This window comes from Danio rerio, chromosome 4, assembly GCF_052040795.2.
Source record: "Danio rerio strain M-AB ecotype USA chromosome 4, GRCz13ab, whole genome shotgun sequence".
Lineage (NCBI taxonomy): Eukaryota > Metazoa > Chordata > Actinopteri > Cypriniformes > Danionidae > Danio > Danio rerio.
In genome coordinates this window covers 8,002,562-8,030,212 of record NC_141024.2, presented here as the reverse complement: position 1 = coordinate 8,030,212, position 27,651 = coordinate 8,002,562, and the positions used below count along the sequence as shown (strand labels likewise).

General features: G+C 37.3%; 5 long non-coding RNA genes across 10 annotated transcripts in view; 3 read left to right on the top strand and 2 right to left on the bottom strand.

Annotated features, from left to right (window-relative positions):
• Positions 1 to 3,417: 3,417 nt before the first annotated feature.
• On the bottom strand, positions 3,418 to 14,794 carry LOC148679924 (uncharacterized). Of its 3 annotated transcripts, none has more exons than XR_015942232.1 (3): positions 8,541 to 8,828; positions 5,131 to 5,229; positions 3,418 to 4,955 (listed from the first exon to the last, which is right to left on the bottom strand). It is a non-coding gene; the product is annotated as an uncharacterized LOC148679924 (long non-coding RNA). The 3 variants fall into 3 exon arrangements; XR_015942234.1 differs by lacking the exon at positions 8,541 to 8,828 and adding an exon at positions 14,507 to 14,794 and having other exon boundaries at positions 3,420 to 4,955; XR_015942233.1 differs by lacking the exon at positions 8,541 to 8,828 and adding an exon at positions 12,866 to 14,604 and having other exon boundaries at positions 4,702 to 4,955; positions 5,131 to 5,430.
• On the top strand, positions 8,392 to 17,816 carry LOC147844621 (uncharacterized). Of its 3 annotated transcripts, XR_015942222.1 has the most exons (5): positions 8,392 to 8,542; positions 8,635 to 8,725; positions 14,293 to 14,508; positions 14,601 to 14,720; positions 16,300 to 17,816. It is a non-coding gene; the product is annotated as an uncharacterized LOC147844621 (long non-coding RNA). The 3 variants fall into 3 exon arrangements; XR_015942224.1 differs by lacking the exon at positions 14,293 to 14,508; XR_015942223.1 differs by lacking the exons at positions 14,293 to 14,508; positions 16,300 to 17,816 and having other exon boundaries at positions 14,601 to 15,279.
• The window catches only part of LOC141381592 (uncharacterized), a 23,922-nt gene continuing 9,198 nt past the window's right edge, over positions 12,928 to 27,651 (top strand). The window contains exon 1 of the long non-coding RNA XR_015482732.2: positions 12,928 to 13,977. This is a non-coding gene — a long non-coding RNA (uncharacterized LOC141381592). The remainder of the gene's footprint in view (positions 13,978 to 27,651) is intronic.
• LOC148679923 (uncharacterized) lies at positions 16,264 to 19,022 on the bottom strand. The gene is made up of 3 exons (XR_015942240.1): positions 18,733 to 19,022; positions 16,717 to 16,815; positions 16,264 to 16,541 (listed from the first exon to the last, which is right to left on the bottom strand). It is a non-coding gene; the product is annotated as an uncharacterized LOC148679923 (long non-coding RNA).
• Positions 18,580 to 26,402, top strand: LOC148679922 (uncharacterized). Of its 2 annotated transcripts, XR_015942226.1 has the most exons (5): positions 18,580 to 18,734; positions 18,829 to 18,948; positions 20,526 to 20,595; positions 22,769 to 22,971; positions 23,066 to 25,005. It is a non-coding gene; the product is annotated as an uncharacterized LOC148679922 (long non-coding RNA). The 2 variants fall into 2 exon arrangements; XR_015942225.1 differs by lacking the exons at positions 18,580 to 18,734; positions 18,829 to 18,948; positions 20,526 to 20,595 and having other exon boundaries at positions 22,817 to 22,971; positions 23,066 to 23,185; positions 24,759 to 26,402.

Below are 27,651 nucleotides of genomic sequence, written 5' to 3'. Positions count from 1 at the left end.
AAGACATGCAATATAGACTCACACATAAAGCACAGACAGGAATGTGTCAGGGGACCCCAAAATGTAATGCATCAGCTCTTTCCTGTTTAAAATCAGTGGCAGCATATGATCAAGATAGGAAAATTAATATGAGCTCAAAATGCATGTATTTACCATCAATCTGCTTTGAAATGTTGTTAACAGTTTAGAAATGAGTTAGTCAGCATGCAGAAAAATGATCCTGAAAATGTTGTTTTTTTGCTGTTTGTAGAGTATAAATGAATAAATGTTTGAAAAAAGTGCTCATTGCATACATTTTGTGTGAAAGCAATGAAAAATGATTGACCGTTTGCTCCCTGTAGACTTCTGTTAAGCTGTTTGAGTCAACAGTTTGGAAAATGTGGCTTCAGATCTCCACAATGCCTGTTAGAAGTTGAAAAGAGCTGTAAGCGTTCAATTATTTATAATATGTTTAATTCTGATGTATAACACTGTTCAGCACAAATAAAAAGCCGTTAATAACTGGGAATAACTCAGTCTTATTAATAATATATAAAATAAAAATACAGATAAATGTGGTGCTTTGTGGAGTTGAAACTGTTAGAATAAAATAATCATCTCTAATATTCAAAAACCTTGACGTGCAAGCAGAATCAGTGTTGAAGTCTTCATTAAATAAATGACAATTTAAAGTTACACTAAAAGAAGAGAGGATCTCGTATATTGATTTGTTTCAAATTCCTTTATCTTCACATTTTTCTTGCATCCTGAGGTGAAAAGGAAGGAAAGTAAATGAGGAAAGTAACGGAGGAAGCCAGTTAAGAGAAAATCACTGATTTCACAAGTCTGACTGAGAGTAAAGAGAACAGGACGTCCTCGGAGTCAAGATTATTATCATTTAGCATTTGTAATTTAGGTTTTATTTCAATACTTTCAATACAATACTTCAGTTTCAGTTCCTTTCATTAATGGTTTTATTAGTTTTAGTTTAGTTTTTATCTTGTGAACACGTCTCTGTTTAGTTTTTATGTTTACTTTCAGCTTTACTTTTAGTAATTCTAGTTCCAGAGCAAAGTTGAGTGTTTACACAGATTATATTTTACTCTTAGTAACACAAATAAAACAATTATTTAACAAACACCGAATCCAAAATTATTCAGACAAATTCTGCAGAGTTTATACTTCAACATCTGTATATTAAATATCACACTGTATATGTAGATAAACATGCCTAGTTTAAAAAAGGCATGTTTATAATCTTTATCTTGACAAAACACTAAAATCATGTTCACTACTGTCAGTTGTTTGTGAAATAAGTTTGAGGTAAAAGGTGAAGCATGTTGTAAGTCCAGTGTATGAATTGCTGTCTGTACTTGTGAGTTTGAACTGAACTTATACAGTTCATTTATTTCATTTCAGTCTGTCAAAACTATAGAACTTCTCTTGATCATGGTCCTGGATGCTTCAGGGGAAATGCTAATTCACCAAAAACTCCACAAGAGGGCGAAATGTTTCAGTTCATTACTTTAGATTTGCAATTGTGTAATTCACCAAAATCTCCACAGGAGGGTAAAACTTTGAATTTCATTATTTTAGAAAGGCAGCAGTGCAGTTCACAAATATCACCACAAGAGGGCGAATATTTTAATATCATCAAGTTCGCAGTGGTGTAATTCAGAAATATCTCCACAGGAGGGAGAAACCTTCATTATTTTAGAGCGGCAGCAGTGCAGTCCACAAAAATCCCCACAAGAGGGCGAATATTTTAAATTCAGTAGATTGTAGATTTGCAAAGGTGAAATTCAGAGAAATCTCCACAGGAGGGCGCAATATTTGATACATATGTAATATTTGTCTATTTGACTATTGTTAGATCAGATATTCAGTGTGTGTAATAATGTGTTGATTTGTGTGTCGACTCTACAGGATCAGTGAAGTGTTGTGGACTGTAAGCCTGTTAAACAGAAGCAGAGACGAGTGGACAGACACTGACTGTACTGATGATGATCATCTGCTGCTGCACAGGTGATGTACATCATGTGTGTGATTGGTTGTGTGTGTGTCTGTTCCACATGTCGGTTACCATCATTTGCTTTGTGGAGGGTCACTCCTCTACAAAGTAAATGATGGTAACCGAAACGGGTGGGGAAGGGACAAAGGTCCAGAATTTTTATACAGTTCATTTTAAATTTTTTGCCAGGCTGTAAAGTATAACCCCTGCTGGACACGGCTCCGGAAGCTCCAGGGGGAGACCGAACTGGTATCCCCCCTTCTTCAGGCGCGCCTCACACTCACTCACCATTCACTCATATCGCAGAGTTCTGGCTGGCCTTGAACCAGCAACCCCTGAAGCCGTGGGGCAGCGCTCTTACCACAGAGCCACAGATCTCCATGTCTGAACACTTGCTGGAACTGAGTTTTGACTCAATCCGAGCTGCGATATTAATAATAAACTAAGTAAAGTAACATCTAAATGTGCCTAGAACCCATGTCTCCGTCATCATCAGGGCACATGTTTGTCCACTGACCCACCATGCAATTACTGTTAAGTTGGGCATTTAAGCAATTTTGTTGTATTTAATGATTATAATTTAACATAATTGAAAGTCAGATTTGATCCCATTACCTCACACGTGTAGACATAGCTCCTTATTACTTGCACCACTGAGGCTGCAGAGATTTGACCTGTGTTGGTGGTGATTTTTGTTAACTACATCGCAACAAATTGACTGCCCTCCTTTGGTGAATTTTATGAACTTGATTGCTACAAATGGACTTTATTGCACCCTCCTGTGGTGACTTTTGTAAACTACATCAGTACAAATTGACTTTATTGCGCCCCTTGTGGTGATTTTTTGTTAAGTACATCTCTACAAGATGATTTTATTGCTCCCTCCTCTGGTGAATTTTGTGAACTATCACCACAAATTCACTTTATTGCGCCCTCCTGCAATGATTTGTTAACTACATTGACTTTATTGATCCTTAATTTAAAGTGCCCTCCTGTGGTGAATTTGGTGAACTACATTGACTTTATTGATTCTTAAAGCGCCCTCCTGTGGTGACTTTTGTGAACTACATTGACTTTATTGATCCTTAATTTAAAGCGCCCTCCTGTGGTGACTTTTGTGAACTACATTGACTTTATTGATCCTTAATTTAACGCGCCCTCCTGTGGTGAATTTTGTGAACTACATTGACTTTATTAGTCCTTCATGTAACGCGCCCTCCTGTAGTTTTTTTTTTTTTAACTACATCAGTAACATTTTCTTTATTGATCCTTAATTCATCACACCCTCCTGTGGTGATTTTTGTTAACAACAAATTGACATGAAACTGTGGTCATTTGTATGAGAAAACCTCACTGTCTGTGTCTAGTAGCGCTTCTGCTTGAGTATCTTGATTAAACATGTCAGTTACTCAAAAAAGTGACCCTTAGCCAGTCATTAAAGATCTTTATTAACTCTTTACACGTCAAACTCAAAATGTTAACATGCAAATTAAATAACTTATTCAAGCAAATACCTTTCTGATGAGAAAACACAGAGCACAAGAGCACAGATCTGCATGGATGTTACTGCAGTCCTGAAGACATTGATTGGCTTCAGGTGTTTTCAATCAGGTTGTAGTTAAACTCAGGAAAGTGGAGCAGGATTAAACACGCCTCCTCATTTTGAATCTCTTTAGAGATTAAACATTTAATGTGTCATAAGACACAAGTGGTTATGGTTGAGTGGATAGGTGGTTGTGGCTTGAACCGACGAACTGTTGGTTTGAATCTAATGATTGCTTACACATGAAGTGGATTTTGGTGAACTATTCAAGTTCAAAGTAAAAACATTTAATTTGATCCTATAAGACGGTTTAATGCAGTGAGCAGTTGATTCATCGTCAGTGGCTCAGTGGATAGTTGTTAGTTCCTTGTTGTTGGAAAGTCTGAGTTTGAATCCCACAATCACCACAATGTTTATTTACTAAGTAATTGAGGACCAAAGAGCCTAAAATGTAATTTAAAACACTGTTTATAACAGATTGTATGGTGTGCTTGATAATCATTTGAGTTTAGGTGTTGTAGAGTCTGGGTTTGAATCCTGCACTTCCCAAAGTTCTTTAAATCACGACTCTAAGCAATTACTAGGCAACAAAATCACTCAAATGCCCAACAATGTTGTGAAATCCTTGATAGGTGAGTGGATAAATGCATGTACTCTGAGTGAGAGGCCTTTGTTAAGACAAAAGGGTTCAAATCCCTCTAGACCTGTGTTTTATTGACAGCTTACACACAGGTCAACAGTGATATATAAGTTCCAGCATGAGTTTAGACAGAGCATCTGTGGCTCTGTGGTAATGACACAGAGCATAATATCTCTACCCATCAAAGAGAACATGGGTTCAAATCTCACTATGTGGAGAGTTTCACTTATTTATCATAAAATCACAGGTAACATAGAGTGAAATAAAAGTTCCTGCAAACTTTCAAACACAAGATCTATGGCTCTGTGGTAAGAGCACTTGGTATGAGATCTCAACCCATCACAATAGACCACAGATTTAATTTTTATTATCACACACAGATACGCAGTGAAATATGTCTTCCGCCGGTGATTGGATGTGAGATTTGTAGCTCTGTGGTTGAAGCACTTGGTTTGAGATCTCCATCCACAAAACAGGGCATGGGTTCCAATCCCACTTCAGCATGAAGAGAGTTTACCTTCTTTAACTAGTTTATTGTGAGATCACAGCTCGGGTAGAGTCAAACATCAGTTCCAGCAAGTGTTCAGACATGGAGATCTGTGGCTCTGTGGTAAGAGCGCTGCCCCACGGCTTCAGGGGTTGCTGGTTCAAGGCCAGCCAGAACTCTGCGATATGAGTGAATGGTGAGTGAGTGTGAGGCGCGCCTGAAGAAGGGGGGATACCAGTTCGGTCTCCCCCTGGAGCTTCCGGAGCCGTGTCCAGCAGGGGTTATACTTTACAGCCTGGCAAAAAATTTAAAATGAACTGTATAAAAATTCTGGACCTTTGTCCCTTCCCCACCCGTTTCGGTTACCATCATTTACTTTGTAGAGGAGTGACCCTCCACAAAGCAAATGATGGTAACCGACATGTGGAACAGACACACACACAACCAATCACACACATGATGTACATCACCTGTGCAGCAGCAGATGATCATCATCAGTACAGTCAGTGTCTGTCCACTCGTCTCTGCTTCTGTTTAACAGGCTTACAGTCCACAACACTTCACTGATCCTGTAGAGTCGACACACAAATCAACACATTATTACACACACTGAATATCTGATCTAACAATAGTCAAATAGACAAATATTACATATGTATCAAATATTGCGCCCTCCTGTGGAGATTTCTCTGAATTTCACCTTTGCAAATCTACAATCTACTGAATTTAAAATATTCGCCCTCTTGTGGGGATTTTTGTGGACTGCACTGCTGCCGCTCTAAAATAATGAAGGTTTCTCCCTCCTGTGGAGATATTTCTGAATTACACCACTGCGAACTTGATGATATTAAAATATTCGCCCTCTTGTGGTGATATTTGTGAACTGCACTGCTGCCTTTCTAAAATAATGAAATTCAAAGTTTTACCCTCCTGTGGAGATTTTGGTGAATTACACAATTGCAAATCTAAAGTAATGAACTGAAACATTTCGCCCTCTTGTGGAGTTTTTGGTGAATTAGCATTTCCCCTGAAGCATCCAGGACCATGATCAAGAGAAGTTCTATAGTTTTGACAGACTGAAATGAAATAAATGAACTGTATAAGTTCAGTTCAAACTCACAAGTACAGACAGCAATTCATACACTGGACTTACAACATGCTTCACCTTTTACCTCAAACTTATTTCACAAACAACTGACAGTAGTGAACATGATTTTAGTGTTTTGTCAAGATAAAGATTATAAACATGCCTTTTTTAAACTAGGCATGTTTATCTACATATACAGTGTGATATTTAATATACAGATGTTGAAGTATAAACTCTGCAGAATTTGTCTGAATAATTTTGGATTCGGTGTTTGTTAAATAATTGTTTTATTTGTGTTACTAAGAGTAAAATATAATCTGTGTAAACACTCAACTTTGCTCTGGAACTAGAATTACTAAAAGTAAAGCTGAAAGTAAACATAAAAACTAAACAGAGACGTGTTCACAAGATAAAAACTAAACTAAAACTAATAAAACCATTAATGAAAGGAACTGAAACTGAAGTATTGTATTGAAAGTATTGAAATAAAACCTAAATTACAAATGCTTAATGATAATAATCTTGACTCCGAGGACGTCCTGTTCTCTTTACTCTCAGTCAGACTTGTGAAATCAGTGATTTTCTCTTAACTGGAGACTCTTGGTGCTTCTTAATTCTTATTTCTGCTTCCTCCGTTACTTTCCTCATTTATTTTCCTTCCTTTTCACCTCAGGATGCAAGAAAAATGTGAAGATAAAGGAATTTGAAACAAATCAATATACGAGATCCTCTCTTCTTTTAGTGTAACTTTAAAGCGTCATTTATTTAATGAAGACTTCAACACTGATTCTGCTTGCACGTCAAGGTTTTTGAATATTAGAGATGATTATTTTATTCTAACAGTTTCAACTCCACAAAGCACCACATTTATCTGTATTTTTATTTAATATATTATTAATAACACTGAGTTATTCCCAGTTATTAACGGCTTTTTATTTGTGCTGAACAGTGTTATACATCAGAATTAAACATATTGTAAATGTTTAGCTCTTATCAACTTCTAACAGGCATTGTGGAGATCTGAAGCCACGTTTTCCAAACTGTTGACTCAAACAGCTTAACAGAAGTCTACAGGGAGCAAACGGTCAATCATTTTTCATTGCTTTCACACAAAATGCATGCAATAAACATTTTTTTCCCAAACATTTATTCATTTATACTCTACAAACAGCAAAAAAACAACATTTTCAGGATCATTTTTCTGCATGCTGACTAACTCATTTCTAAACTGTTAACAACATTTCAAAGCAGATTGATGGTAAATACATGCATTTTGAGCTCATATTAATTTTCCTATCTTGATCATATGCTGCCACTGATTTTAAACAGGAAAGAGCTGGTGCATTACATTTTGGGGTCCCCTGACACATTCCTGTCTGTGCTTTATGTGTGAGTCTATATTGCATGTCTTGTGAGAATATGTGTTTTGTCAAATAGATGAAGATGTTTTCCTCAATTTGCACATGTTTTCTTAACTTGCAGAAATCGTTTGAGCTCTCTCGACCAGCATACAGATCACTCCAGAAGAGCTGCAGTCAGATTAGTTCAGTTCAAAGGATTTATGTTCAGTGTGATTTGCACAACACTTTAACTGAGAAGAAGTAGTTTGATCATAAACCGAGCTCTATCATGTAAAGACGTCTATCATGTCTATCAGCTGATGGTTGTTCCAGTTCAAAAATAATCAATAGTATCTGGATTCTGCCTTGATGATACAAGCTGAGGCTGCATATTTCAGAGATGCAATGTCAGACACAATGCACTTAATGCAGCTAGTGACGTCACTGTGAGGGGTGGGGTTTAGGTGAGCGCATTAAAAAGCTTTTGATGCAGCTCAGATTGCACTGCACCAGGTCTGCATTCAGACTTCTCTCAAAATAACATTACAACATTTAACTTTACCGCACCTTCAAATGCATAAACGTATAGGAGTTAACATTTAAATGTAATTCTTTGAAATATGAACTAACTTTTACCTGAATAAAAATACTCTAATAAATTAGAGGTGGAGAAATGTACTGAAGTGCAGAAGCTAAATCACACTATTCTTACTATTATATTCATCAATCCAAATGGAGTAACCTAAACCCCAACTTTGCAAATTTATTGATTTTTAATAATGTATTAATTTTTTTTAACTGTAAACAGAGCTACGTCTCTAATAAAATATTGTACATTTTGCTGTAATGCCCCTTTTGTTTTTCTTTTCCTCCTTTCTGTCTAAAATGTCAATATGCAGTCTATTTAGCCACAGTAATGTGTAACGACTGAACCTTACTACTGACTGCTGAATTTGATATTTTGAACTTGTTAAGTACTGATATTGTATTTGTTGAAATAAAAAATGAAATAATAAACAAATAAAAACAGTCTCACCAAACACTAATATTGCGACTTTGGCACTTCATTTATTATATTTTAGTTTAGTAAAAACAGTTACAAACTGCAGCTTTAACTTACATATATTACATAAAGTATCGATTATTTTGTTGTTGCTACATGATGTTACAGCATGTGTACACTGATGTGATGTGATCTAACACTCCAGGTAATCTATACGCAGTTCTCAATCCGCTCCACTAGGCGGCATCAGCGAGCTGCTCTTTAGCCTGAACACCTTTGACAACAGCGACACCAGAACAACACAGGTACACCGTTTTACTGGCGTCAAGTTGAGCTCCAGCAGATGACAGCTCAGTGACAGACTCATAATGTCAGTCAACAGCAGATATTACAACCCGACAGCGAAGAAAAGCCACACCAAGTGCAGAAATGGAGAGTAACGCGACTCACCTGTAAGGGACTTTGCTTCGTTGGTTTAGTTTGTAGTGATGTTGTTGTAGTGTTTGTGTTCAGTCATTGCTCTCTCTCTCTCTCTCCTCTGCAGCAGTGAAGATACACACGTGTGTTTCTGCTGCACATATTTAATTTTTCTGACGGTCCTCCACACTTCAGGCGGATTCACAGCTCCAGGAAAGGTATTTATGAGTTTATATTTCCAGTAGAGAGTCTAGAAAGTGTGTTTGTTGTGCTGCTGCTCTGTCGCTTGTGACCTGCCTTGGTGAGAGGTTTGTTTAGGAAGCATTTGATTGGACAAAACTGGTGTAGTGCAAGATGAGTCATCACTCATTTCTTAATCATTTTGTTGTTGTTTTTTTTGTGCTTGAATAATAGTTTATATTAATAGTAGATGTAAAATAATGTAACAGAAACTGTATGAAGTACACAATATTTTACATTTAGGTTAAATGGGGCCTAAACGTTTATTTGTTGATGGAAAAAGTTACAGTTAGATCTAATTTTAGTTGACTAAACGCATCTAAATAACACATCTAAGTGCTATTATTATTGTTGTTGTTGTTTAATCGAATTTTAGCAATTTAGTAAATCTAAATAGACAATATAACTACTTTTATATAAAATATAACTACTATAAACTATTGAATATAGTCATTTTCATTAATTACAAAAATAACTAAAGTACTGATTAAAATAATAATTTGTATATAATAATAATGATAACAATAACAATAATAATAATAATAATTTGTATTTTATAATAATACAAAATATTATTGTGGAATTTTAAAAAGATTTTTATTATTGCTTTTCTATTTTTACTTGGATTTCAAATAGTTAATTTTACTTTATTTTTAAATGCTTTTTTTGAGGACAGATTTATACTTTTATAACAAACTTAGAGAAATGTTTTGTGCATGTTGCTTTTTTTCAATGCACATTTGACTCAAACTCACAGCACTTGATAAGCATTCATAATGTTTTCTGTTCTGCAGGCTTTTCTCATTGTGACTAATATTAATATTTTATTATTGCTAAGAATACTTCTAATTCATTAATAATAATTCTAATTCATTAATACTGAAATCATAATAGGCATTTAATTGTAACAAGTAAAAACATTTTAAATGTGTGTAAATGTATTCACTCAAAATTAGCAAAAGCTTAATTTGACCTAAACTCACAGCACTTGACATTGATTAGGTAATTTTTCATAATGTTTTCTGCAGAGTAATCTCTTTGCGACTAATATTAAATATTAAAAAATATATAAAATGACCAGAAATCATATCCTAGATCAACTTCTAATTATTCAGTCTATAAATGCATTAAATTAAAACCAGCCAAAATGTCATTTTAAGACACTATTTGTTTATATTTACGTTTAAGAATCAGTTGAAGTTTAATTAATTTATTGTATACAATTGAGGATTTCATAGTGTTCATAATGCAAAGCATACATATTATACAGTGTTTGTGTCTAAATCTGTTTGCATTTTTTAGGTTTTTCAATGTTTCCTTTTTTTTAAAAAATGTAAATTAAAAAATATTTTATTCAGATTTTTTATTATAAAGTGAAAAATAATGTTTTATTCTGATTTTAAACATATTTTAGTGCACGTTTAAGTCTGTTTTTTATATACGCTAATAATTTAATAATATTTTTTTTCAATTAATTTAGTTTTTTTTTTTGTGTGAAATATGAGTAATTCTGTCCACTTCAAAATAACTGAAAGTGGAGATGGCCTAGTGGTCAGAGCATTCAGCATGAGACCTAAACGCATCACACAACGGCTGGCTTCGAACCCAATGCATGCTACTGCTCTTAAGAAAAATGAGGATCTTAATTGTTTTTAAAGTTTATTAGAATTTATTTAATTAAAAATAAATAAATAAATAAAAAATAAATAAATTATTTTTATTATTCTTATTTTTACTCCACCTTCTCTCTTTCTGGCCCACCTTCAGTCTCCACCTCCTCTCTTATCCTGACCCCACCTTCTCATCTGTCAGTTCAGCCTTCACCTGCCGTACTGCCTCAGATACATGCTCAGCCCAACTTTCATCATCTCTGGTCCGTGATTTGTACTATTGTGTAACCGTTCTGTATTACCGCTTCAGCTCTCCACCTCTTCTTTGTATTACCGCCCCAGTTTGCTTCTGCCTCTTCTTTGTATTACCGCCCCAGGTAATTTGCTGTGGCCCCAATTTTCTGTCTTTAGTGGGTTTCGAACCCAGAGCGTACCGTAACCTTGTCCGCAACCAACATGTGTTTAGCCATTAGTGCCATCATGGCTTTCATGCTGACATCTGTCATTTGGCGCGTATTGTTGGGTTTATGGACAGCAAATGAACATAAGCAAGAATGGGATTTGAACCCCAGTCTCCAAGATGAAAGCTGAGTGCTGTATCTGCTGAGCCACTGAGTGTGATGATTAACAAATGTTTTGGTTGTGGTATATTTGAGAGTTGTGTTAATGGAGGGAAAAAGTATACATGTGCAGGGTTTGAACCTTGCTTCACTTACTTGATAGTCAAGTATTTAGACGCTGCACCACAGAAGCTGTGTTTTGTGATGGTCTTCTGGGTTTTTATGTGTATAATTGCATAGAGGTATTGTTTAAAACATGCAATAGTAAGGTTTGAACCCTGGAGGTCATGTTTTCAGTAAAGAGCTTTTATCGCAAGCGCCACTGAGTCTTTTATATGTGTGTGTGTTTTTTTTTTTACTGTGTGATAAATTATCACAACTAATCTGAAATTGTGAGAAACAAGCAAATAAACACTTTGGTGAATTTGGGATTTGAACCCAGACAGCTCACAACCAATGTACTAGCAACTATCCACTTAGCCACAGACCATGACATGAATCATATGTGCTTTAAATCGTCTTTTAGGCTTTCAGATTAAATTGATTGTTTTTACTTTGAACTGAATAAATCATTTATCAAAATCCACTATGAACTTAAGCAATCGTGAGATTCAAACTCACACTTTCCTGTACCAAGACACAATAATCTACCCACTCACCCACAGAACGATATGCAGATATGTGTAGAAACACAATAAATGGAAAAGCAGAGTGAGGAAAGAGATTCAAAATGAGGGGGCGTGTCTAATCCTGCTCCTGCTCCACTTTCCTGAGTTTAACTACAACCTGATCGAAAACACCTGAAGCCAATCAATGTCTTCAGGACTGCAGTAACCCATGCAGGTCTGTGCTCTGTGTTTTCTCATCAGAAAGGTATTTGCTTGAATAAGTTATTTAATTTGCATGTGCTAACATTTTGAGTTTGACATGTAAAGAGTTAATAAAGATCTTTAATGACTGGCTAAGGGTCACTTTTTTTGAGTAACTGACATGTTTAATCAAGTTACTCAAGCAGAAGCGCTACTAGACAGACATAGTGAGTCAGTTCAAGTCAATTTGTAGTGGTGTAGTTTACAAAAAGCACCAGAGGACGATGTGATGCATTAAGGATTGATTAAATCTTTTTTTTTGAGATGTAGTTCACAAAATTCATCACGTTAAATTAAAGATCAATAAAGTCAGTGTAGTTCACGATTTACTAGAGGAGGGTGAAACAATGTTCATTTTAACAATGTAGTTCATGAAAAATCACCACAGGAGGGCGCAATAACGTCAATTTATGATGTAGTTTACAAAAATCACCACAGGAGGGCGCATTAACGTCAATCTGTGATGTAGTTTACAAAAATCACCACAGGAGGGCGCATTAACGTCAATTTGTGATGTAGTTTACAAAAATCACCACAGGAGGGCGCAATAACGTCAATTTGTTATGTAGTTTACAAAAATCACCACAGGAGGGTGCATTAATGTCAATTTGTGATGTAGTTTACAAAAATCACCACAGGAGGGCGCATTAACGTCAATTTGTTATGTAGTTTACAAAAATCACCACAGGAGGGTGCATTAATGTCAATTTGTAGTGATGTAGTTTACAAAAATCACCACAGGAGGGCGCTTTAATGTCAATTTGTAGTGATGTAGTTTACAAAAATCACCACAGGAGGGCGCTTTAATGTCAATTTGTAGTGATGTAGTTTACAAAAATCACCACAGGAGGGCGCATTAATGTCAATTAGTGACGTAGTTTACAAAAATCACCACAAGAGGGCCAATTAATCAATTTGTAGTGATGTAGTTTACAAAAACCACCACAGAATGGCGTCTTAATGTCAATTTGTGATGTAGTTTACAAAAATTACCACAGGAGGGCACAATAAAGTAAATTTGATGTAGTTAGCTGAATTTAAAATATTCGCCCTCTTGTGGGGATTTTTGTGGACTGCACTGCTGCCGCTCTAAAATAATGAACGTTTCTCCCTCCTGTGGAGATATTTCTGAATTACACCACTGCGAACTTGATGAATTTAAAATGTTCGCCCTCCTGTGGTGATTTTGGTGAATGACACCACTGCAAATCTAATAGTATGAATTTAAACATGTCGCCCTCCTGTGGAGATATTTCTGAATTACACCTTTGCAGTTCAGTTGATTTGAAAGATTGTGCTGATGTTTTTCCTGAACTTCAGCACAGCAAATGTAAAGCACTGAGATTTCACCTTCCTGTGGCGCAGCTGTAGTTCTGTGTATTTTCCTCCACTGATGCTGACAACCAGAAACATTTTAATGTGTAAAAGGAAGCAGAAAGTCTAGAGGTCTAAACTAAAAAAGTAATTATTATTAAATAGAGACTTATCATCAAATGCTAAATATCACAGTTTTTATGGGGATCTTCAAATGACAGAGAGGCTTGAGTTAAACTGAGGTCATCGTGAGCACAGTTCTGCTTCCTGTTGAAGCGAGTCGTTTTCTGTCTTCATCTGTTTCAGGAAGGATCAAAATCTGTTCTTGTTGACTTTATTATTATGATTATTTGAATCAGTTTTTAATCTTTGACATGATTTTGATCAGTGACTGAAGTTAAACATGACCTAATGTAGTGATGTGTTCAGCTGAAGCGTCTGTGTCTGTCAAATCTCTATTTTCAGGATCTGGGTAATTCTTCAACTACGAGCACTTTTATGTCCTTTGATCAAATATCCAAACATATATATAATTTTGTTCAAATTCCTCTTTCTTTGTCAAACTAACAATAAAACCTACTTAAAAATGTAAAACCAAAACAAAATGAGGGTAAATAAGAGTGTTTTGTATATATGAAAGGCTTGTATCAATTCAAAGTTAATCGGTGAAGCTATTTTTCATTATTTTTCACAATAAACTGTTGAAATGTCATTTCCATCACCACACACATTATTAAAAACATTTAAAAAGTTCTCATCACACATTAAAGTGTATTCACAATGTATGAGTTCATGCTCTATTTAATATACAAATTCAGTTTATTTATTTTCTAATAAGCTCTTAACCAAATTAATATTAAGTTTTAGAGTGTGACAGGTGTACAATTCAGCACACAACTAATTTAGCAGACACAAATGATAATTTTTACCAACAAAAATACGAACACATTTCCTTTACTAAATGCCTTATAAAGATGACTGGCTGCTTTATTTTTAATCCTATATTGTATTAAGTCGTTCATTAAGTTTTATATTATAAGTATTTCTGTTGCTGAATGAAAACGCAATGAGTGGATGAAAAAAAAATTGTAAACTCTGCAAGAGGCAGATTTGGTCAGTCTTTCTCCAATAGTATCTGCATGCAGACTTGGATTTTTCTGCGTTAAAGTGCAGATCCCATCCGCTCCACTAGGTGGAATCAGCGAGCTGCTCTTTTAGCCTGAACACCTTTGACAACAGCGACACCAGATCAGCACAGGTACACCGTTTTACTGGCGTCAAGTTGAGCTCCAGTAGCAGATGACAGCTCAGTGACAGACTCATAATGTCAGTCAACAGCAGATATTACAGCCCGACAGCGAAGAAAAGCCACACCAAGTGCAGAAATGGAGAGTAACGCGACTCACCTGTAAGGGACTTTGCTTCGTTGGTTTAGTTTGTAGTGATGTTGTTGTAGTGTTTGTGTTCAGTCATTGCTCTCTCTCTCTCTCTCCTCTGCAGCAGTGAAGATACACACGTGTGTCTGTTGTGTTTCTGCTGCAGATCTTTGAGCTGCGCTCAACAGCTGACGCTCCTCCACACGCTCCTCCACATCCAGGCGGATTCACAGCTCCAGGAAAGGTATTTATGAGCTCATATTTCCAGTAGAGAGTCCAGAAAGTGTGTTTGTTGTGCTGCTGCTCTGTCGCGTGTTTGTTGGGGGAGGGACTTTCTGTGGAGAGCATGTGATTGGCCAGATTTGGTGTAGAGTCATCAGTACAGTATGAGGAGACTTTAGAAGTAAATGATGATATTTTCCAGTGTTTAATTGTGTTTAGTGACATTTAAAGCCCCACAAGCAGCTGTAAGATAATTTGAAACATGTTCATGTGTCTGATTGAAGAATAAGCATGTTTTCCACATTTTGAATAGTGAAATATAATAATATATTCGCATATGATGCAGTTTACATTTATTTAAAATAATTTACATTTGATATGAATTATTTGTGTTTATTTAGTTTTTTTTTTTTTTAAATGTGTAGAATGTGGTTATCCTCCCATTGGAGAAAGAAATGTGGGTTTATGTGTGTGGTGATGGTGTAGTGGTCAGAGCACACATCATGACATCTGAAGCTGTCACAGCATACCTGGGTTCAAATCCAAGAGCTGCTGCTGCTTTTTACTGCTGAGATAATTAGAAAAAAAACAAAGTATTGTTATGTTTGTGTTCCCCCACCTCCTAATTACCTTGCTATTTGTACCTTCGTTGGTGTGAGCCACACATCGAGGTGGGTTTCGTACCCAGGCCTCTGCCGTAACCTTGTCCACCGCAACCATATGTTCATCCACTAGCCCATCATGGCTTTCATGCTCCTTGGGCTTCTTTGTTTGACTGAATCCCAGCAAGTGACAGTAAAGTAAGCAATAGTTGGGTTCGAACCCATGTCTCCTGTATGCCAGTCTAAGGCTCATCCGCTGAGCCATGGGGCTTGACATTTTGCAATGGTTGTTTTGTGAGCCAAATTGCAAAGAACTTTGTCAAACTTTGGTCATGATGAAAACAGTGATAAAGCCTCATTCAGAAACATTGTTCACCATCTAGACTCAGTGGCTCAAGTCATAAACTATTGATCTTTAATCAAGGAGACCCGGGTTCAAACCTCACTATGGCTAATGTCCATCTTGATCTCATTATACTGACCAGGAGCCCCTGATGATGGAACGAAACCCATGATGAGTGAATAAACACAAGTTCTCTGAGGAAGAGACTCATAAAGACAAGAGTTCAAATCTGACCTGTATCTCGATCTGGCAGAAATGAGATACGATCCTTCACACTTCTAAATAGAAGGCGAACGCTCATCCTTTGAGCCACAGGGTTTGACATTTGGCAAAAGGTTTTTCGTGGCCCAAATTACAAAGAATCATGTGGCATACCTTGGTCGTGATGAGAATAGTGATAAAGCCCCAATCTGACACCTCTTTCACTGTCCAGACTCAGTGGCTCAGGTCTTAAAGTATCGAGCGTTAATCTAGGAGACCCGGGTTCAAACCTAACCATGACTAATGTCCCACTGAGTTCATTATGTTCACCAAGATGATGGACGCTGATGTGAAACTAATGATGGTTGATGAGTGAATAAACACAAGTTCTCTGAGGAAGAGACTCATAAAGACAAGGGTTCAGATCTGACATATATCTTGTTTTATTGAATCAGCTCACACACAGGTCAGCAGTCCAACATCAGTTCCAGCAAGTGTTCAGACATGGAGATCTGTGGCTCTGTGGTAAGAGCGCTGCCCCACGGCTTCAGGGGTTGCTGGTTCAAGGCCAGCCAGAACTCTGCGATATGAGTGAATGGTGAGTGAGTGTGAGGCGCGCCTGAAGAAGGGGGGATACCAGTTCGGTCTCCCCCTGGAGCTTCCGGAGCCGTGTCCAGCAGGGGTTATACTTTATAGCCTGGCAAAAAATTTAAAATGAACTGTATAAAAATTCTGGACCTTCGTCCCTTCCCCACCCGTTTCGGTTACCATCATTTACTTTGTAGAGGAGTGACCCTCCACAAAGCAAATGATGGTAACCGACATGTGGAACAGACACACACACAACCAATCACACACATGATGTACATCACCTGTGCAGCAGCAGATGATCATCATCAGTACAGTCAGTGTCTGTCCACTCGTCTCTGCTTTTGTTCAACAGGCTTACAGTCCACAACACTTCACTGATCCTGTAGAGTCGACACACAAATCAACACATTATTACACACGCTGAATATCTGATCTAACAATAGACAAATAGACAAATATTACATGTGTATCAAATATTGCGCCCTCCTGTGGAGATTATTTTGAATTACACCTTTGCAAATCTTAAATCTGCTGAATTTAAAATATTCGCTATAACAGCACCTTCTTGTGGTGATTTTTGTGAACTGCACAGCTGCCATTCTAAAATACTCAAATGCAAAGTTTCTCCCTCCTGTGGAGATATTTCTGAATTACACATTTCCAGATTTATTGATTTGAAAGATTGTGCTGATGTTTTTTCTGAATTTTAGCACAGTAAATGTAAAGCACTGAGATTTCACCTTCCTGTGGCGCAGCTGTCGTTATGAGTATTTTCCTCCTCTATTGCTGACAACCAACATTTTATTGCCCTCGTTTAGAGATTTCTCAGAAGTACACCATAACAAATCTTATGAGTTTAAAATATTATAAAATATATTACTCTTGTGCTGATGTTTGTAAACTGCACTGCTGCTGTTATAAAATAATGAAGTTAAACGTTTCACGCTTGTGTAAAGATATTTCTGAATTACACCTTTGCAAATCGAATGATTCTGAGGTGCTGCATATTCTGCATTGATTCAATAAGTTCAATTGTTCTCTGATATTTAGTAGGTTTGTGATTTGTTTAGGTAAACCTCCAGAAACAGTTTAATATGCTCATTCATTTCCTATAAAATATGACTAGAGTCAGAAGGTTCATATCAACCATATTTATGAATTTGAGTAAGCTGTGATCTGACTTGCGGCCTGCATTATTGTGTTATGGATAAATTTAGGCTACATTATAATTAAACTTAACAAAAGAGACCGGCAGAGATTTATTCTGTTGTATTTTGAAGCTCTGATATAAAACAGGCAGAATTAATATCAACCTCTGCTTCAACTGTTGGTGTTTAATAAAGTGTTTTGCAGTTCTTTCACTTCAGAAAGATTACAGTAATTGACTATTTTTAAATGTGCATTTTGTAGTATGTACACACTTATACTCAGCAGACTACAAAATACTCTTATATAGATCAAAATGGCAGAGGACTGAGCAGTGCACTGAATGTGGATAATATGAATGTGTTTGTGAATCAGCTGATGTCCACAGTAGACTGTAAACAAACACAGTGAAACTCTGCTATTGGACATCTCCACTGATTTATTTATTCTTCAGGACTCAAATTCTTAAATTTGACATAAAAATTGTGCAGCATCCATAGAAACGTCTGAAATGTTTATTTGACAAGCACATACCAACTTCATCTGCAGTAAAGACAGTAAAACAAATCAATACAGCTTCAGCTGCTCTCTGTTTAAAGTCACATTTTCTCAGTTCAAGCGGACATTCACTGATCAGTTTGTTTATGTTTTACATTTTATTCAACAATATTTTTTATGTTGAGCCTGAAATCAATAGTTTTTTAAAAATTGTTTCATATTTTAATGATAATTATTTGATATTTCTACACTGTCAATCAAAAATATGCCCTGAAACTCTAAATAAAGTGAGAAAATTAATCACTTATGAATGATTAGATGTTTGAGTATATGCTTTAAACATTAAAAATTAGTTAAACAGACAGACATGTAGCAAAACTGTGCTCACGATGATCTGAGTTTAGTTCCTGCCTCTCTGCCGATCCTGATTTAAATAGTATTTATTTATTCAGCGAGCTGCTCTTTTAGCCTGAACACCTTTGACAACAGCGACACCAGATCAGCACAGGTACACCGTTTTACTGGCGTCAAGTTGAGCTCCAGCAGATGACAGCTCAGTGACAGACTCATAATGTCAGTCAACAGCAGATATTACAGCCCGACAGCGAAGAAAAGCCACACCAAGTGCAGAAATGGAGAGTAACGAGACTCACCTGTAAGGGACTTTGCTTCGTTGGTTTAGTTTGTAGTGATGTTGTTGTAGTGTTTGTGTTCAGTCATTGCTCTCTCTCTCTCTCTCTCCTCTGCAGCAGTGAAGATACACACGTGTGTCTGTTGTGTTTCTGCTGCAGATCTTTGAGCTGCGCTCAACAGCTGACGCTCCTCCACACGCTCCTCCACATCCAGGCGGATTCACAGCTCCAGGAAAGGTATTTATGAGCTCATATTTCCAGTAGAGAGTCCAGAAAGTGTGTTTGTTGTGCTGCTGCTCTGTCGCGTGTTTGTTGGGGGAGGGACTTTCTGTGGAGAGCATGTGATTGGCCAGATTTGGTGTAGAGTCATCAGTACAGTATGAGGAGACTTTAGAAGTAAATGATGATATTTTCCAGTGTTTAATTGTGTTTAGTGACATTTAAAGCCCCACAAGCAGCTGTAAGATAATTTGAAACATGTTCATGTGTCTGATTGAAGAATAAGCTTGTTTTTCACATTTTGAATAGTGAAATATAATAATGTATTCGCATATGATGCAGTTTACATTTATTTAAAATAATTTACATTTGATATGAATTATTTGTGTTTATTTAGTTTTTTTTTTTTTAAATGTGTAGAATGTGGTTATCCTCCCATTGGAGAAAGAAATGTGGGTTTATGTGTGTGGTGATGGTGTAGTGGTCAGAGCACACATCATGACATCTGAAGCTGTCACAGCACACCTGGGTTCAAATCCAAGAGCTGCTGCTGCTTTTTACTGCTGAGATAATTAGAAAAAAAACAAAGTATTGTTATGTTTGTGTTCCCCCACCTCCTAATTACCTTGCTATTTGTACCTTCGTTGGTGTGAGCCACACATCGAGGTGGGTTTCGTACCCAGGCCTCTGCCGTAACCTTGTCCACCGCAACCATATGTTCATCCACTAGCCCATCATGGCTTTCATGCTCCTTGGGCTTCTTTGTTTGACTGAATCCCAGCAAGTGACAGTAAAGTAAGCAATAGTTGGGTTCGAACCCATGTCTCCTGTATGCCAGTCTAAGGCTCATCCGCTGAGCCATGGGGCTTGACATTTTGCAATGGTTGTTTTGTGAGCCAAATTGCAAAGAACTTTGTCAAACTTTGGTCATGATGAAAACAGTGATAAAGCCTCATTCAGAAACATTGTTCACCATCTAGACTCAGTGGCTCAAGTCATAAACTATTGATCTTTAATCAAGGAGACCCGGGTTCAAACCTCACTATGGCTAATGTCCATCTTGATCTCATTATACTGACCAGGAGCCCCTGATGATGGAACGAACCCATGATGAGTGAATAAACACAAGTTCTCTGAGGAAGAGACTCATAAAGACAAGAGTTCAAATCTGACTTGTATCTCGATCTGGCAGAAATGAGATACGATCCTTCACACTTCTAAATAGAAGGCGAACGCTCATCCTTTGAGCCACAGGGTTTGACATTTGGCAAAAGGTTTTTCGTGGCCCAAATTACAAAGAATCATGTGGCATACCTTGGTCGTGATGAGAATAGTGATAAAGCCCCTATCTGACACCTCTTTCACTGTCCAGACTCAGTGGCTCAGGTCTTAAAGTATCGAGCGTTAATCTAGGAGACCCGGGTTCAAACCTAACCATGACTAATGTCCCACTGAGTTCATTATGTTCACCAAGATGATGGACGCTGATGTGAAACTAATGATGGTTGATGAGTGAATAAACACAAGTTCTCTGAGGAAGAGACTCATAAAGACAAGGGTTCAGATCTGACATATATCTTGTTTTATTGAATCAGCTCACACACAGGTCAGCAGTCCAACATCAGTTCCAGCAAGTGTTCAGACATGGAGATCTGTGGCTCTGTGGTAAAAGCGCTGCCCCACGGCTTCAGGGGTTGCTGGTTCAAGGCCAGCCAGAACTCTGCGATATGAGTGAATGGTGAGTGAGTGTGAGGCGCGCCTGAAGAAGGGGGGATACCAGTTCGGTCTCCCCCTGGAGCTTCCGGAGCCGTGTCCAGCAGGGGTTATACTTTATAGCCTGGCAAAAAATTTAAAATGAACTGTATAAAAATTCTGGACCTTCGTCCCTTCCCCACCCGTTTCGGTTACCATCATTTACTTTGTAGAGGAGTGACCCTCCACAAAGCAAATGATGGTAACCGACATGTGGAACAGACACACACACAACCAATCACACACATGATGTACATCACCTGTGCAGCAGCAGATGATCATCATCAGTACAGTCAGTGTCTGTCCACTCGTCTCTGCTTCTGTTCAACAGGCTTACAGTCCACAACACTTCACTGATCCTGTAGAGTCGACACACAAATCAACACATTATTACACACGCTGAATATCTGATCTAACAATAGACAAATAGACAAATATTACATGTGTATCAAATATTGCGCCCTCCTGTGGAGATTATTTTGAATTACACCTTTGCAAATCTTAAATCTGCTGAATTTAAAATATTCGCTATAACAGCACCTTCTTGTGGTGATTTTTGTGAACTGCACAGCTGCCATTCTAAAATACTCAAATGCAAAGTTTCTCCCTCCTGTGGAGATATTTCTGAATTACACATTTCCAGATTTATTGATTTGAAAGATTGTGCTGATGTTTTTTCTGAATTTTAGCACAGTAAATGTAAAGCACTGAGATTTCACCTTCCTGTGGCGCAGCTGTCGTTATGTGTATTTTCCTCCTCTATTGCTGACAACCAACATTTTATTGCCCTCGTTTAGAGATTTCTCAGAAGTACACCATAACAAATCTTATGAGTTTAAAATATTATAAAATATATTACTCTTGTGCTGATGTTTGTAAACTGCACTGCTGCTGTTATAAAATAATGAAGTTAAACGTTTCACGCTTGTGTAAAGATATTTCTGAATTACACCTTTGCAAATCGAATGATTCTGAGGTGCTGCATATTCTGCATTGATTCAATAAGTTCAATTGTTCTCTGATATTTAGTAGGTTTGTGATTTGTTTAGGTAAACCTCCAGAAACAGTTTAATATGCTCATTCATTTCCTATAAAATATGACTAGAGTCAGAAGGTTCATATCAACCATATTTATGAATTTGAGTAAGCTGTGATCTGACTTGCGGCCTGCATTATTGTGTTATGGATAAATTTAGGCTACATTATAATTAAACTTAACAAAAGAGACCGGCAGAGATTTATTCTGTTGTATTTTGAAGCTCTGATATAAAACAGGCAGAATTAATATCAACCTCTGCTTCAACTGTTGGTGTTTAATAAAGTGTTTTGCAGTTCTTTCACTTCAGAAAGATTACAGTAATAGCCGAGTGATTGACTATTTTTAAATGTGCATTTTGTAGTATGTACACACTTATACTCAGCAGACTACAAAATACTCTTATATAGATCAAAATGGCAGAGGACTGAGCAGTGCACTGAATGTGGATAATATGAATGTGTTTGTGAATCAGCTGATGTCCACAGTAGACTGTAAACAAACACAGTGAAACTCTGCTATTGGACATCTCCACTGATTTATTTATTCTTCAGGACTCAAATTCTTAAATTTGACATAAAAATTGTGCAGCATCCATAGAAACGTCTGAAATGTTTATTTGACAAGCACATACCAACTTCATCTGCAGTAAAGACAGTAAAACAAATCAATACAGCTTCAGCTGCTCTCTGTTTAAAGTCACATTTTCTCAGTTCAAGCGGACATTCACTGATCAGTTTGTTTATGTTTTACATTTTATTCAACAATATTTTTTATGTTGAGCCTGAAATCAATAGTTTTTTAAAAATTGTTTCATATTTTAATGATAATTATTTGATATTTCTACACTGTCAATCAAAAATATGCCCTGAAACTCTAAATAAAGTGAGAAAATTAATCACTTATGAATGATTAGATGTTTGAGTATATGCTTTAAACATTAAAAATTAGTTAAACAGACAGACATGTAGCAAAACTGTGCTCACGATGATCTGAGTTTAGTTCCTGCCTCTCTGCCGATCCTGATTTAAATAGTATTTATTTATTCAGCGAGCTGCTCTTTTAGCCTGAACACCTTTGACAACAGCGACACCAGATCAGCACAGGTACACCGTTTTACTGGCGTCAAGTTGAGCTCCAGCAGATGACAGCTCAGTGACAGACTCATAATGTCAGTCAACAGCAGATATTACAGCCCGACAGCGAAGAAAAGCCACACCAAGTGCAGAAATGGAGAGTAACGAGACTCACCTGTAAGGGACTTTGCTTCGTTGGTTTAGTTTGTAGTGATGTTGTTGTAGTGTTTGTGTTCAGTCATTGCTCTCTCTCTCTCTCTCTCCTCTGCAGCAGTGAAGATACACACGTGTGTCTGTTGTGTTTCTGCTGCAGATCTTTGAGCTGCGCTCAACAGCTGACGCTCCTCCACACGCTCCTCCACATCCAGGCGGATTCACAGCTCCAGGAAAGGTATTTATGAGCTCATATTTCCAGTAGAGAGTCCAGAAAGTGTGTTTGTTGTGCTGCTGCTCTGTCGCGTGTTTGTTGGGGGAGGGACTTTCTGTGGAGAGCATGTGATTGGCCAGATTTGGTGTAGAGTCATCAGTACAGTATGAGGAGACTTTAGAAGTAAATGATGATATTTTCCAGTGTTTAATTGTGTTTAGTGACATTTAAAGCCCCACAAGCAGCTGTAAGATAATTTGAAACATGTTCATGTGTCTGATTGAAGAATAAGCATGTTTTCCACATTTTGAATAGTGAAATAAAAATATATTTGCATATGATGCAGTTTACATTTATTTAAAATAATTTACATTTGATATGAATTATTTGTGTTTATTTAGTTTTTTTTTAAATGTGTAGAATGTGGTTATCCTCCCATTGGAGAAAGAAATGTGGGTCTATGTGTGTGGTGATGGTGTAGTGGTCAGAGCACACAGCAGGACATCTGAAGCTGTCACAGCACACCTGGGTTCAAATCCAAGCACTACTGCTGCTTTTTACTGCTGAGATAATCAGAAAAACAACAAAGTAATTCTATGTGTGTGTTCCCGCTCTAATTACCTTGCACTTGTAGTGGTGTGAGCCAGACATCGAGGTGGGTTTCGTATCCAGGCCTCTGTCGTTACCTTGTCTACCGCAACCATGTGTTCATCCACTAGCCCATCATGGCTTTCAGTCTGTCAGTTGCTGTTTGGGCCACACTGTCTGATTGAATCCCAGCAACCGAAAGTAAAGTAAGCAATAGTGGGATTTGAACCCATTTCTCCTGTATGGCAGGCAAAGGCTCATCCACTGAACCACAGGGCTTGACATCAGGCAGTAGTTGTTTTGTGAGCCAAATTACAAAGAAACATATGTCAAACCTTGTTTATGATGAAAACAGTGATAAAGCCTCATTCAGACACATTGTTCACCATCTAGACTCAGTGGCTCAAGTCATAAACTATTGATCTTTAATCAAGGAGACCCGGGTTCAAACCTCACTATGGCTAATGTCCATCTTGACCTCATTATACTGACCAGGAGCCCCTGATGATGGAACGAAACCCATGATGAGTGAATAAACACAAGTTCTCTGAGGAAGAGACTCATAAAGACAAGAGTTCAAATCTGACTTGTATCTCGATCTGGCAGAAATAATATTCGATCCTTCACACTTCTAAATAACAGGCGAACGCTCATCCTTTGAGCCACAGAGTTTGACATTTGGCAGCAGGTTTTTCGTGGCCCAAATTACAAAGAAACATGTGTCAAACCCTGGTCATGATGAGAATAGTGATAAAGCCCCAATCTGACCTCTCCTTCACTGTCCAGATTCAGTGGCTCAGGTCTTAAAGTATTGAGCTTTAATCTAGGAGACCCGGGTTCAAACCTCACCATGGCTAATGTCCCACACAATTCATTATGTTCACCAAGATGATGGACGCTGATGTGAAACTAATGATGGTTGATGAGTGAATAAACACAAGTTCTCTGAGGAAGAGACTCATAAAGACAAGGGTTCAGATCTGACATATATCTTGTTTTATTGAATCAGCTCACACACAGGTCAGCAGTCCAACATCAGTTCCAGCAAGTGTTCAGACATGGAGATCTGTGGCTCTGTGGTAAGAGCGCTGCCCCACGGCTTCAGGGGTTGCTGGTTCAAGGCCAGCCAGAACTCTGCGATATGAGTGAATGGTGAGTGAGTGTGAGGCGCGCCTGAAGAAGGGGGGATACCAGTTCGGTCTCCCCCTGGAGCTTCCGGAGCCGTGTCCAGCAGGGGTTATACTTTACAGCCTGGCAAAAAATTTAAAATGAACTGTATAAAAATTCTGGACCTTCGTCCCTTCCCCACCCGCTTCGGTTACCATCATTTACTTTGTAGAGGAGTGACCCTCCACAAAGCAAATGATGGTAACCGACATGTGGAACAGACACACACACAACCAATCACACACATGATCTACATCACCTGTGCAGCAGCAGATGATCATCATCAGTACAGTCAGTGTCTGTCCACTTGTCTCTGCTTCTGTTCAACAGGCTTACAGTCCACAACACTTCACAGATCCTGTAGAGTCGACACACAAATCAACACATTATTACACACGCTGAATATCTGATCTAACAATAGACAAATAGACAAATATTACATATGTATCAAATATTGCGCCCTCCTGTGGAGATTATTTTGAATTACACCTTTGCAAATCCTAAATCTGCTGAATTTAAAATATTCGCTATAACAGCACCTTCTTGTGGTGATTTTTGTGAACTGCACTGCTGCCATTCTAAAATACTAAATTTCAAAGTTTCTCCCTCCTGTGGAGATATTTCTGAATTACACCACGGCGAATCTATTGACTTTTAAATATTTGCCCTCGTGTGGTGATTTTGGTGAATGACACCACTGTAAATGTAATTGAATGAATGTAAACATGTCGCCCTCCTGTGGAGACATTTCTGAATTACACATTTCCAGATTTATTGATTTGAAAGATTGTGCTGATGTTTTTTCTGAATTTTAGCACAGTAAATGTAAAGCACTGAGATTTCACCTTCCTGTGGCGCAGCTGTCGTTCTGTGTATTTTCCTCCTCTATTGCTGACAACCAACATTTTATTGCCCTCGTTTAGAGATTTCTCAGAAGTACACCATAACAAATCTTATGAGTTTAAAATATTATAATATATATTACTCTTGTGCTGATGTTTGTGAACTGCACTGCTGCTGTTATAAAATAATGAAGTTAAACGTTTCACGCTTGTGTAAAGATATTTCTGAATTACACCTTTGCAAATCGAATGATTCTGAGGTGCTGCATATTCTGCATTGATTCAATAAGCTCAATTGTTCTCTGATATTTAGTAGGTTTGTGATTTGTTTAGGTAAACCTCCAGAAACAGTTTAATATGCTCATTCATTTCCTATAAAATATGACTAGAGTCAGAAGGTTCATATCAACCATATTTATGAATTTGAGTAAGCTGTGATCTGACTTGCGGCCTGCATTATTGTGTTATGGATAAATTTAGGCTGCATTATAATTAAACTTAACAAAAGAGACCGGCAGAGATTTATTCTGTTGTATTTTGAAGCTCTGATATAAAACAGGCAGAATTAATATCAACCTCCGCTTCAACTGTTGGTGTTTAATAAAGTGTTTTGCAGTTCTTTCACTTCAGAAAGATTACAGTAATAGCCGAGTGATTGACTATTTTTAAATGTGCATTTTGTAGTATGTACACACTTATACTCAGCAGACTACAAAATACTCTTATATAGATCAAAATGGCAGAGGACTGAGCAGGGGTCCGTTCTTCGTACCTCGCTTAAATGATCTAAGATGATTTGGCAGATTCTGCATCTTTTCATCTCGATAACTGATCTCTCGCTAATTTGGTTCTTCAAACAAGTTCGCGAATCAGATTAGAATGTCTGGATAAACTGATCTGAGATCGCTGCGTGTGTTGTGAAGTACAGATCTATCGATCCTCGAAATCATGATCAGCAATTCAACGATTGGCTGACGGCACAGCAGCGTAATGACATCATCTGATTAATATTCAATTATCCATGTGAGCAAAATTACATCAAATTAGCAGTAAACCGTTTGTCAAATATGACACGCAATAACCTTCCACATTTGTTGTGAGCTGCAGGCTTTACACTTTCATGTGTCAAGTGTATTCATCATGTATTTCAGTGCATATCAGTGTATTTAGTTCTACATTTAGAAAATATTGTCTATATTATAGTAGCCGTTTTTTAATCGGTGTAAAGAATAACTGGTCTTTTACAAAAGCATTTTGATATTGGTAAAGGCGTCTGCAACTTTTGTGAAGCATCAAATCACTATTAACTATCAAAACATGTTTATGACTGCATAAATGTATTATTGCTTTAAAAAAAAGTCACATATTCTGCATTTCTATCATACACAATTTGTACTAAAGCGATCTAAAACGTTCATATCAATAAGTTTTCTCTGTGCACCACCAGGTGGCAGTCTTTGTACTTTAATTTCGAGGGTGCAGATTGCATACGTTTTATTAATATGTATAACTTTATTTTATTAATGATTATAACTTTATATATATATATATATATATATATATATATAGTTAAAAAATATGTACCATTTTCCCAAGTGTATATAACTACTACTGTAAGATAATATCAGAATTCAGAACATACTTTCTGTATTATCTTTGCTTGACCTGAGCCGATCTAATCCTGTTTATATGAATTGAACCTGCTCCCGATCAGGTTTGACCTAGCAGAACTGTTGCTATGACAACAACTCTCGGATCAGCTTTGAAGAACTAAACGATCCTGGATCGTGTCAAATCGTCAACATCCAAATCCAGCTAATTGAGTTATCCACGTACGAAGAACGGACCCCAGTGCACTGAATGTGGATAATATGAATGTGTTTGTAAATCAGC